The following is a 13,962-nucleotide window of genomic DNA, read 5'->3' as shown; positions in this document are numbered from 1 at the left end:
AACACATTTTGGGAAAATATCCTATATACTATAAAAATTAGATTTGGATTTAAAATATTATCTTCTGATGGAGTGGGGGGGGGAGCTGATATCCAAAGGAAAAAACATTCACACTGAATCTTTCCATGACTTATCTCTAAAAAAATACATAAAAATTGAGACTCACATCCACTAAATTTCTCAACTAAATGTTGAATAAGAGTCCTTTAGCTTCAGAAGATATGATACTATACTCAAATTTTTCACCATTTAACAATAAATCTCTAACATTCAAATCAATATTTGCCTGACTTAAATCAAACACAGGAAGGGGCTTCTCTTCATGGGAGGCATGCTATTGTGGAAAAGCAAAGGCTTCCAAATCATTTAGAACTGCAGCCAAATCCTGACTCTTCCACTTCCTAATTATATGACTTTGCCCTATCATATAATTTAATCTCTCTGAGGCTCTATGTCCACACACACATATATATATCATGGAGGATATGTCAGTGCTGCAGGATTGTTATTAGATTCAACTCCATTGTGAGATTAAACATCACATATGTAAAGTGCCTGGTTCTTTGCTTAACAAATGTTAATTTCTCCAGTGAATTAAACATTTTATTTTAACACAAATGCTCAGATCTATGCCACAGAACATTTTAATTCTCCCTCACCTTCTTTTGAGTAAAATGTGTTACCAATACCCAGCAGGTAGGAAGAGAAAGAAGTCTAGGATGGCATATGTATATACATGTATGTATGTATATGTGTATGTGTACCCGTGCATGTATGTACTATTTATATACCACACTCTTTACTATTTTTTCTGGGTGATAGAATTCCAAGTGGTTTTTAGAAATATACTCCTATTAAGATGGTATTATTTTTAAATTTAACTGCAAGTACTAGGATGACTTCCATTTGTGCTTCTTTGGAGAATCCTTCCTGGCCCCAGTCTGCTCTTTTCAGGACTGGCCCTGTGGATGAGAAATGAAGCAGCAGCAGATGGGACAGCCGATGGACTTAAGGAACAGATCTTGAGAAAAAAGAAAGAGAAGTATGAAACTTCCATCCTATGGCATACATATAGTTTCAGATTATTTTTCCTGACAAGTTTTAAATACTTTCTACCCTATCTGATAGGAAATAGAACCAAATTTCTCCTTTTCCCTTTTTACCAAGTGTGGTTAAATGCATGTTTCTGGTGTTGGAGGTGGATGTTGAGGGCTGGAATCAAGGAAGAAACCATGCTCTGTAATGTGTGGGAAATAAACCTATGAATGTAAGAAACCTATGACCTGATAAATGACCTAATTCAACCAAAGTTCTTAATTTTTTACTACAATCTTTCCTCCCAAATTTACCCATTCTTAAAATGATTGATGGCTTATTTTCTGGAAAAGTGAAACCATGATCAAGCCAGAATGCTGAGAGGCTAACTTAGCTAATTATTGCTGATCACTGTTTGAACTTTTTAAAATAAAAAATAGACACGAGAAAGGATATATGTCAAGAAAGTACAGCTTGATGAATTTCCTCGAACTGAACACATTCATGTAATCAGCACCCAGATCAAGAAACAGATCATTACCACACCCCAGAAGCGTCCCTCCTATCCTGCCCAGTTGTTAACCACCTCCCACCCACCAAGGATAACTCCTTTTCTGATTTCTGACAGCACAGGTCGGTCCCACCTGTTTTGAACTTTATAAAATATTTCAGTTTCACTATGTCTCTTTTTTTTTTTGGTTTTTGGCGTGGTTTCTTTCACTACTGAGATTCATCCATATTGTAATATAGAGATTGTTTACCATCATTGCTTTATAGCAACCTGTTCGACGTATAAAATTTTTCTTATCAGGTATTTGTTTTCAACACATAAAAATGATTACGTATTGATGTTAAGGCTTTCTTTTTCCAGTTTTATAAACCCCCTCCCAAAATGGAGTTTCCTAAAAGAGTTCAGCAAGGAAACTCCTCACTATAGAAAGGAAGATGTTGAATTCCAGTTAATCTGGTTTGTTTAGAGTTTTCCACAATGGAAGGTATGAAAAGGGAAGATAATGCTGCCTGGGAAAGGCATCGACTATTTATCATCCAAGTTTGCCAGATCAGTGTAACTGGCTTCCTGTGTAATTCTCCAAGAACTGGAAGGCAGGAAGAGACAGTGCCGCCTGGCTGCTCCGGTGGCGGTGCCCAAACCAAAGCTGGGGCCTGGCCCAGTTGTGACATAGGCTAAATCAGTCTCTAGTGCTGCCGCATTCTGCTTATCACCATCTGCAATCTTATATTGCTCCCTAGGGAATCTCGGATTTTATGGCCCCCTTTTTAATTGATAGGTACACACCACCTAGAAGTGATAGAACCGGGTGGTTTACAATTGTTTCTCCATTGCTTATTACCCCAGTTGGGATCTTAAGAGATGGTATGAATAAGCCAATTTTCCTACACCATGCCACGACCCTTTGTATGTAATTGTCTTTATACCAGAGATCCTTGAAGATTATCTTTTTTTAATTTTTTAATTTTTCATTGAAATATAGCTGATTTATAATATTAAATTAGTTTCAAGTGGGGCAGCCCAGGTGGCTCAGCGGTTTCGCACCGCCTTCAGCCCAGGGTGTGATCTTGAAGTCCTGGGATCGAGTCCCATGTCGGGCTCCCTGCATGGAGCCTGCTTCTCCCTCTGCCTGTGTCTCTGCTTTTCTCTCTCTCTCTCTGTCTATCATGAATAAATAAAAAAAAATCTTAAAATAAATAAATAAATAAATTAGTTTCAGTTGTACAACATAGGGTTTCTGAAATTGTGTACATTACAAACTGCTCACTAAATAAGTGTATTACAGTATTATTGACTATATTCTCTATGCTGCACTTTTCATCCCCGTGACTTATTTATTTTTAAGGATTTATTTATTTATATTTAAATTTTTTAATTCAATTAATTAACATAGAATATATTATTAATTTCAGAGGTAGAGTTCAGCGATTCATCAGTCTTACAGAACACCCAGCGCTTATTATATCAGGTGCCCTCCTTAATGTCCATCACCCAGTTACCCCATTTCCCTACCCCAGTCCCCTCTAGTAACACTCAATTTGTTTCCTATGATTAAGAGTCTCTTACAATTTGTATCTATTTCTCTGATTTCATCTTATTTTAATTTTCCTTCTCTTCTTCTATGATCCTGTTTTGTTTCTTAAATTCCACATGTGGTTCAAATCATATGATAATTGTCTTTCTCTCATTGACTTACTTCACTTAACATAATACCCTCTAGTTCCATCCATGTTAAGTATCCCCCAAGTAGAAGAATATGAGTTGGCCAACCTAGTAACATAGGGAACCCTAGTGAGAAAATGAATCTTCCATAGGCAATGGAAAGCAGTTTATGATTCCATACTAGACTAGGGTCTGCTGGTAACCACTAGTATTCTTCTGGAACATTCAGGTCAGTCATCTGCATAGGAATGGGAGGATCAAAAAATCTGGTGCTTCCCTTGTGCCTCCCTTTACCTGTTTTATTCATGGTCACACTGGGGAGATATAGCTTTCGTTACTCTTCAAAATCTCATTCTTTTTCTTAGGTAATTGTTTAATCAATATGCCTTGTACAAACCATTTGCCCTTACAAATGGCTAACAGACACATGAAAACATGTTCAATATCACTCAACCTCAGGGATTCAAATCAAAACTGCAATGAGATACCACCTTACATCAGTCTGAATGGCTAAAATTAACAAGTCAGGAAACAACAAACAGTGAGGATGTGGAGAAAGAGAAAACCCTTGCACACTGCTGGTGGGAATGCAAGCCGGTGAAGCCACTCTGGAAAACAGTGTGGAGGTTCCTCAAGAAGTTAAAAATAGAGATACCCTACGACCCAGCATTTGCATTACTAGGTATTTACCCCAGAGATAACAGATGTAGTAATCCAAAGGGGGACCTGCACCCCAATGTTTATAACAGTAATGTCCACAATAGCCAAACTGTGGAAAGAGCCCATATGTCCATCAACAGATGAAGAATAAAGATGTTATTACATATATATATATATATATATATATATATATATATATATATTGGAATATTATTCAGCCATAAAAAATGAAATATTACCATTTGCAATTACTTGGACAGAACTAGTGGTTATTCGGGTAAGTGACATAAGTCAATCAGAGAAAGACAATTATCGTATGATCTAACTTATATGGTGGAATTAAAGAAACAAAACACAGGAGTATAGAAGGGAGAGAAAAATAAAACAAGACAAAATCAGAGAGGGAGCAATTATAAGAGACTCTTAACTGTAGGAAACTGAGGGTTCCTGGAGGGGAGGAGTTCAGGGGACAGGATAACGGGGTGATGGACATTAAGGAGGGCATGTGATGTGATGAGCACTGGGTGTTATATAATACTGATGAATCACTGACCTCTACCTCTGAAACTAATAATACACTCTATGTTAATTAACCGAATTTAAATAAAATAAAATTTAAAAAATTTAAAAAAACAATTTTCTCAACAATAGTGATCATATTGTACATGTCTCTCTCTTCTAGGGATGTTGGAAAATTGATAGAAGACCCTGAGTGCCTAAATCCAAAGAATAAATGCCAAATTTATTGGTTAACAAAAAAATAAAAATAGGCATTATTTTATAGATTATTTGCTAGATACCAGGTACTATGTTAAGATTGATAAATTCATTATTTCTTTTAATCTCATTACCCTTATTTTATGAATGAAACATAAAGCTCTAGTAATTTTTTCAAGGCCATATAGCTGATAAGTGACAGAATTGTAATTTGGTTAAAGCCAGACTACCTGACTTAAGAGACAAGTTCTCAATCATAGAAACTCCTTTGTATTATGCAGTTACTTTTCACAGCAACAATCCTGCTTTTTACTGTTTTTGGGTTTTTTTTGTTTTTTTTGTTTTGTTTTGTTTTGTTTTTTACCATTATTTCTTTGCTCTATCACATATCATGAACTTGTTTTTTTTCTCATATCTGTCCCTGATGCCATTTCCTCTTTTATTTCACTGAGCATAGCAAATAACAAGTTGTGTATGATGGTCTTCTGATTCTTGATTGATGAAATTAAATCCTTATTGGAGGAAAGCTTTGTTTAGCTCATGACTTAGTTTCTTTTTTTTAAACAAGATTTAATAACTTTTCAACCATATTATGTAAGTTCTTACTGTAGTATACCTGGCATATAATAGTATTTTCCTTTCATGCATACAACATAGTGATATAACACTTACATACATCATAAAGTAATCACTGCCATACATCTAGCTACCATCTGTCACCATACAAAGCTGTTACATATTATTAACTATATTTCCTATGCTATACATGGTATCCCCATATCTTATTTATTTTAGAAGTAGAAGTTTATATTTTTTAATCCTCTTGCCCTGTTTTTCCCATCCCCCACCTCCCTCCATTCTGGCAGCCACTGCCAGATTATTCTCGGTATTTATGGGTCATTTTCTGTGTTTTTTTTTTTTAACTATTGTTCATTTGTTTGGTTTTTCAGATTCCACATATGCTATTTGTATTTCTCTGTCTGCTTTATTTCACTTAGCATAAGAATCTCTAAGTCCTTCTGTGTTGTTGCATTTGGCAAGATTTCATTCTTTTTTATGGCTGAGTAATATTCCATCATATATATATATACACTGCATCTTCTTTATCCATTCATCTATCAATAGACACTTAGGTCATTTCCAAATCTTGGCTATGTAAACAGTGCTGCAATGAACATGGAGTGCATATATCTTTTTGAATTAGTGTTTTCATTTTCTTTGGGTAAATATCTAGATGTGGAATTGCTGAATTGTAAGGTAATTCTATTTTTAATTTTTGAGGAACTCCCATACTGTTTTCCACAGTGGTTGCCCCCAGTTTGCATTCTCATCAACAGTGCGAGAGGGTTCCCTTTTTCCACACCCTCACTAACACTTGTTATTTTTTGTCTTTTAGGTAATGGTCATTCTGACAGGTGTCAGGTGATTTGTCACTGTGGTTTTGATTTGCATTTTCCTGATAGTGATGTTGAGCATCTTTTTTGTGTCTGTTGGCTATGTGGATGCCTTCTTTGAAGATATATCTATTTAGGTTCTTGCCGATTTTTAGATTGAATTGTTTCGGGTTTTTTGATGTTAAGTTGTTTGAGTTCCTTATATATTTTGGATATGAACCCATTATTAGTTATGCCATTTGCAAATATCTCCTCCTGTTGAATGGGTTGCCTGTTGATGGTTTCCTTTGCTGTCACAAAAGCTTCTTATTTTTATGTAATCCTATGTGTTTATTTTTATTTTTGTTGTCCTTGTCTTAGGAGACATTTGGGGTTTATTGTTTTATATGAAGTAAGAAAATGATCCGGTGTCATTCTTTTGCATCTTGCTGTCCAGTTTTCCCAACGCCACTTATTGAAGAGACTCTTTTCCCCATCATATTCATTCTTCTTTATGAAGAATTTTTCCCCATACTATTTAGTTCCCAAGTCTGACTTGTTGATCTGCATTGCTAATTGTCATTCACAGTTTCAAAAGAGAGTTTTAAGTCATCATCTTACTTATTGAAGCTTCTTAGGACAAGGCCAAAGTAGCAGGCCATAAGGAATGGTAACCCTGAGCTTGCACTGGTGGGCCACCAGGGCTTCCTTAGCTCAGAGGGGGTATGCAGATCCCAAACCCCATTTCTGATGCAGAGTTGTGCATAGATATTCCCTCCATAATGCATCTGCATGTCAAGGTTAGGCAATTTAGAGGAGAAAGTCAGACTATAGCAAAATCTTACTGAGTTGTGGGGCAGGATGCAGCCTTCATTGTTGCAATTACTGAAAAAAAAAACACATTAAAACATAGTAAGGCATTGAAGATAAGGACTCCGCTGACATTACCACATACTCCATGATCTTCCCAGAATTCCTGCAGCCTGAGTCTCCAATTCATGGATTTTTGAAATAGTCCAGGGAGGATAGCTTTTAGAAAAGAAGCATCCCTGTGATCACATCACAGCTGCTGCGGCTTGGCCTGAACAGAGCCCCATGGTGGCAGCGTGTGTAAGCACTCAACACACACTTTGCCGCAGCAAACCCCCACAGGAGGCTAGATCCTAGGACCCTGAGATCATGACCTGAGCAGAAATCAGGAGCCAGGCGTTTAACTGACTGTGCTCCCAAAGTGCACCCCACCCCATCACCTCTTAAGCAAATCCTCAGGAAGGTTATTAAAACTCTGGATAAGGGAATTCCCTCCTGTTGGAAGCCAGGATCATAGAATTATTTGATGGTTAAAAAAAATCAAACTTGATTTGATTACCTCCAGCTAAGTAACCTTATGTATTGCTGTTTTTGTATTTCCTTATTATGTTATCGTATATTTGATATCACAGAGTATAAATATTTCATTCAATGACCCATTTTGGTAATGAAGGGATTTGAATGTCAATTGTTCCACAATATGTAGGGAGTTTTCATACTATTCACATTCACATGTTTACCAGAATTCCCCTCTTGGAATTAACGGATTTCTAGCCACGAAGTCTCCAGGACACTGAGGAATGAAAAGACTTCATTTTCTAAAAATGAGCCACTTCACCAATCCTCCAAGAGGCAGTCAGGCCGAAGTTGAACAACTAGAGTAGCAACAGCCACAAAACCCAGGGGGCAGTCCACATTTGTGTCATGGATGCCTATCTTTTCATTTATTTTTCACCTTCGTTGAGCCAGCCTTTCATGAGCCACCCTTTCACCTTTCATGCCTCACTGCTTGCGTCTGTACCAAAGTCCCTCAGCTTGTGAGTGACACAAGGTGACATCCAAGGCAACTTTACACAGTGTCCTCATTTTTAAAAATATTTCTTTGAAACATTACATACTGGGTGAACTCCACAGTAACTTAAGTCATAGAATTTACAAAAATGAATCTTCTGTTGTTGCTGTTGTGTACCAGCTTGGCCAAGTCTCTTAAGACTGACAAAGCTGAGAGCCAGAGCAGGTTTGGGTGCACTCTCAGATACTGTTGCAAGAGTTCAAATTTATACTTTCATTTGGGGGATAATGAAATAATATCTGTCAATCTTTTAGGTGCACATGTGTTACCAAACCCAAGTACAACTGGCTGCCAATCACCTGAATGGCTCTTCCTCAAAAGATGAGTTTTTGCTTGGAAAGGAGTTTGAGCTTTATGCAGGAGGACAGCCACCTGGAGATAAGGTGGGCTTTTGTCCAAAAGTCACTCCCATGCTTCTGCCTGGCCCAGGGTTTTGTTATTTTGTTTTGTTTTAATTTTATCTTATTTAAATTCAATTAATTAATATATAGTATGTTATTAGTTTCACAGGTAGAATTCAGTGATTCATCTGTTGTTTATAATACCGAGTACTCATTACATCACATATTCTCCTTAATGTCAATCACTCTGTTACCCCATCTCCTCACCCACCACCTTTCCAGCAACGTAGTTGTTTCTTATGATTAAGAGTTACTTATGGCTTATCTCCCTCTCTGATTTCATCTTATTTTATTTTTTCCCTCCCTTCCCCTATGATTTTGTTTTGTTTCTTAAATTCCACAGATGAATGAAATCATATGTCTTTCTCTGATTGACTTTCTCTGATCACTTAGCATAATACCTTTAGTTCCATCCAAGTCATTGCAAATGGTAAGATTTCATTTTTGATGGCTAAGTAATATTCCACTGTGTATATATACCACACCTTCTTTATTCATTCATCTCTCGATGGACATCTGGGCTCTATCCACAGTTTGACTATTATGGACATTGCTACTATAAACATTAGGGTGTGAGTGCCCCTTTGGATCATTATATTCATATCTTTGGGGTAAATACCTAGTAGTGCAATTGCTGGGTTATAGGGTATCTCTATTTTTAACTTCTTGAGGAACCTCCATACTGTTTTTTCCAGAGCAGCTGCACCAGCTTGTATTCCCACCAACAGTGTACAAGAGTTCCCCATTCTTCACATCCTCACTAACATTTGTTGTTTCCTGACTTGTTAATTTTAGCCTTTCTGACTGGTGTGAGGTGGTATCACATTGTGGTTTTGCTTTGAATCTCTAATGTTGGGTGATGTTGAGCATATTTTCATGTGTCTGTTGCCCATTTGTATTCTCTTAGGAGAAACATCTGTTCATGACTTCTGCTCATTTCTTGACTTATTTTTTTGAGTGTTGAGTTTGATATATTCCTTACAGATCTTGGATACTAGTCCTTTATCTGGTAAGACATTTGCAAATATTTTCTCCCATTCTATAAGTTGTCTTTTGGTTTTGTTGACTGCTTTGAAAACCCAAAAGACTTCACCCAAAAAACTCTACCCACAAAAGTGGCAGGATATAAAATCATTGCACAGAAATCAGTTGCAAGTCTATACACTAACAATGAGACAGATGAAAGAGAAATTAAGGAATCGATAACATTTACAATTGCACCAAAAACCATAAAATACTGGGAATAAACCTAACCAAAGAGGCAAAGGGTCTGTACTCTGAAAAGTATAGAACACTTATGAAATAAATTGAGGAAGACACAAAGAAATGGAAAAACAGTCCATGCTCATGGATTGGAAGAATAAGTACTGTTAAAATGTCTATACTACCCAAAGCAATCTATACATTTGGTGCAATCCCCATCAAAATACCATCATTTTCACAGAGCTGGAACAAATAATTCTAAAATTTGTATGGAATCCAATTTGTATGGAATAGCCAGAGGAATGCTAAAAAGAAAACTAAAGCTGGTGGCATCACAATTCTGGACTTCAAGCTTGTATTACAAAGCTGTAATCATCAAGACAGCATGGTATTGGCACAAAAACAGACACATAGATCAATGGAACTCAGAATTTCTGAGTTCATAGAGAACTCAGAAGTGAATACTCAACTCTATGGTCAACTAATCTTTGACAAAGCAAGGAAGAATATCCAATGGAAAAAAGAGAGTCTTTTCAACAAATGGTATTGGGAAAATTGGACAGCCACATGTAGAAGAATGAAACTGGACCTCTTTCTTACACCATACACAAAAATAAACCCAAAATGGATAAAAGACCTAAATGTGAGACAGGAATCCATCAAAATCCTAGAGAACACAGACAGTAACCTCTGTGACCTTGGCTATAGCAACTTCTTGCCAGACATGTCTCCAAAGGCAAGAGAAACAAAAGCAAAAATGATCTATTGGGACTTCATCAAGATAAAAAGCTACTGCACAGCAAAGGAAACAATCAGCCCAGGGGCTTTTGAAGGGGTTTAGGGTAGTTCATCAGCACAGGGAGTGCAGTAACTGCAACATTTCCAGATCTTGTGCAGACTCGATGCTACCAGCTACAAATATTGTCTCAGCGCTTGTTATCTCAGTGCTTAGAGATTGTGAGAGGGTCTTTTTCTGGCTCCATGGTGTGCAGGAGTACTCTGTTCTATCTGCAAAGAAGGGCAAGATCTATAGATGCACAAAGAGAGGTTAGTAAAATCATTTGTGTGACCTAAAAAAGGAAAATGCTTTGCTAAAAAATGCTCGCTTAATCAGAAAGCCAATGTGGCTTCAAACACATGTCCTTCTTCTGTGGCTTGGGAACATTCCAGTTCTTCACTCCTCAGGCCAGTGGTCTGCGAATCTCAGAGAAAGCAAATTAGTTCTGTTCCACAAATAATCTTAAGATTTGTGTGGAATCAGAAAAGACCCCGAATATCCAGGGGAATATTGAAAAAGCAAACCAGAGCCAGGGGCATCACAATGCCAGATTTCAGGTTGTACTACAAAGCTGTGATCATCAAGACAGTATGGTACTGGCACAAAAACAGACACAGATCAATGAAACAGAATAGAGAACCCAGAAATGGGCCCTCAACTCTATGGTCAACTAATATTCGACAAAGCAGGAAAGACTATCCACTGGAAAAAGGACAGTCTCTTCAATAAATGGTGCTGGGAAAATTGGACATCCACGTGCAGAAGAATGAAACTAGACCATTCTCATACACCATACACAAAGATAAACTCAAAATGGATGAAAGATCTAAATGTGAGACAAGATTCTATCAAAATCCTAGAGAAGAACACAGACAACACCTTTTTTTAACTTGGTCACAGCAACTTCTTGCAAGATACATCTATGAAGGCAAGGGAAACAAAAGCAAAAATGAACTATTGGGACTTCATCAAGATAAAAGCTTCTGCACAGCCAAAGAAATAGTCAACAAAACTAAAAGACAACCTACAGAATGGGAGAAGATATTTGCAAATGACCTATCAGATAAAGGGCTAGAACAAAAATTTCACCAAAGAAGACATACACATGGCCATCAAAACAAGCACATGAGAAAATGCTCCGCATCACTGGCCATCGGGGAAATACAAATCAAAACCACAATGAGATACCACCTCACACCAGTGAGAATGGGGAAAATTAACAAGACAGGAAACAACAAATGTTGGAGAGGATGTGGAGAAAGGGGAACCCTCTTGCACTGTTGGTGGGAATGGGAACTGGTACAGCCACTCTGGAAAACTGTGTGGAGGTTCCTCAAAGAGTTAAAAATAGAACTGCCCTATGACCCAGCAATTGCACTGCTGGGGATTTACCCCAAAGATACAGATGCAGTGAAAAACCGAGACACCTGCACCCCGATGTTTCTAGCAGCAATGTCCACAATAGCCAAACTGTGGAAGGAGCTTTGGTGTCCATCGAAAGATGAATGGATAAAGAAGATGTGGTTTATGTATACAATGGAATATCACTCAGCCTTTAGAAATGATGAATACCCACCTTTTGCTTCAATGTGGACAGAACTGGAGGGTATTATGCTGAGTGAAGTAAGTCAATCGGAGAAGGACAAACATTATATGGTCTCATTCATTTGGGGAATATAAAAAATAGTGAAAGGGAATAAAGGGGAAAAGAGAAAAAATGAGTGAGAAATATCAGAAAGGGAGACAGAACATGGAAGACTCCTAACTCTGGGAAACGAACAAGAGGTAGTGGAAGGGAGGTGGGCAGGGGGGTTGGGGTGACTGGGTGATGGGCACTGAGGGGGCACTTGACAGGATGAGCACTGGGCGTTATGCTATATGCTGGCATATCGAACTCCAATAAAAAAATATGCAAAAAAAATTAGTTCTGTTCCAGATCAAGGGCCTTAGGTCATCAAGTAAGGAGTGTATTATCTGGGAGCAAGTTAACCCTCAAGACTGGCTGAAGTGCTATACTATACACTTCCACCCTAGTAAATCTACTTGTAGCAGTTTTCCTAGAGAAATTATAGGAAAAATACAGGCAAAAAATAAATGTCCTGGGATGTCTTGCAGTGTTGTTTTTGATAGCAATTACCAAAAAAAAAAAAAAAAAAAGATAATACCAAGAATTTCTTTTTTTTTTTAATTAATTTTTATTGGTGTTCAATTTACCAACATACAGAAAAACACCCAGTGCTCATCCCGTCAAGTGTCCACCTCAGTGCCCGTCACCCATTCCCCTCCGACACCCGCCCTCCTCCCCTTCCACCACCCCTAGTTCGTTTCCCAGGGTTAGGAGTCTTTATGTTCTGTCTCCCTTCCTGATATTTCCCAACATTTCTTTTCCCTTCCTTTATATTCCCTTTCACTATTATTCATATTCCCCAAATGAATGAGAACATACACTGTTTGTCCTTCTCCGATTGACTTACTTCACTCAGCATAGTACCCTCTAGTTCCATCCACGTTGAAGCAAATGGTGGGTATTTGTCGTTTCTAATTGCTGAGTAATATTCCATTGTATACATAAACCACATCTTCTTTATCCATTCATCTTTCGATGGACACCGAGGCTCCTTCCACAGTTTGGCTATTGTGGCCATTGCTGCTAGAAACATCGGGGTGCAGGTGTCCCGACGTTTCATTGCATCTGAATCTTTGGGGAATACCAAGAATTTCTTTAGGAAAGTGTTTTAAATTACAATCCAATTTCAAAAACGTTTATTACTTTTTTATCATCATGTACAGAAGTTTTTTTTTCTTTAAGCTTCTCATGCTTATAAATATTTTAAGCACAAATGGACTACTAAATATGTGATTTTTTTTTAAAGACCCTAACAGAACATGGTATAACAAAATTGGTCTTCCAGGCTTTATTTATTTCAATTATGTATAGTATATCAAGGCAGATTTATTTGTGTCTTATTTCTTTAAAGAGGTACTTGTATAGCTAATAGCCCAAACTTTCAGTGTGTAATTTGAATAAATAAATCTGTATTCTGTGAATTATCCTGAAAGTTTTAAACAGATGACCTCATAATTCTAATAAAGAATATTATTTACCTAAAATGTGCTAGCAGCATCTTGCTCAGCCATAAAGCAATAAACTTCTCAATAATCTTAATTTTGACATTTGGATAAACAATGGAAACTCTATTTTAAGGACATGTACCCCATCAGTTGGACTTAGTGTCTTAAAAAATAAAAGGCAGCTTTTCGATGGAATTAATAGTGATATGAGTGTTTGATACAGGCAATACTTTCTTTTTTTTTTTTCAAAGATTTTATTTATTTATTCATGAGAGACACAGAGAGAGGCAGAGACACAGGCAGAGGAAGAAGCAGGCTCCATGCAGGGAGCCTGACGTGGGACTTGATCCAGGGTCTCCAGGATCATACCCCGGGCTGAAGGCGGCGCTAAACCGCTGAGCCACCAGAGCTGCCCAGGCAATACTTTCAATGCTAGAAATCGCTCCTTGTAATTTTTAAAATAAAAGGTCAATCAATTATGATAAACAAAAACAAATGGGAGGATTTTCATCAGTATGGAATATTTTAAATAAGTTATGCTGCATTGTAAAATAGAATATTATGCAGCCCTTATAAAGATTGATGTAGACCTATATTAACATGAAAAGATGTCTTTAATATGCAGTTTAGTTTTAAAAACTAATAAAAAATAAAGCTTGAATATATTT

The sequence above is a fragment of the Vulpes lagopus genome, chromosome 1, assembly GCF_018345385.1.
Source record: "Vulpes lagopus strain Blue_001 chromosome 1, ASM1834538v1, whole genome shotgun sequence".
Classification (NCBI taxonomy): domain Eukaryota; kingdom Metazoa; phylum Chordata; class Mammalia; order Carnivora; family Canidae; genus Vulpes; species Vulpes lagopus.
The sequence above is the reverse complement of the archived record's forward strand: the minus strand, read 5'-3'. Positions refer to the sequence as shown.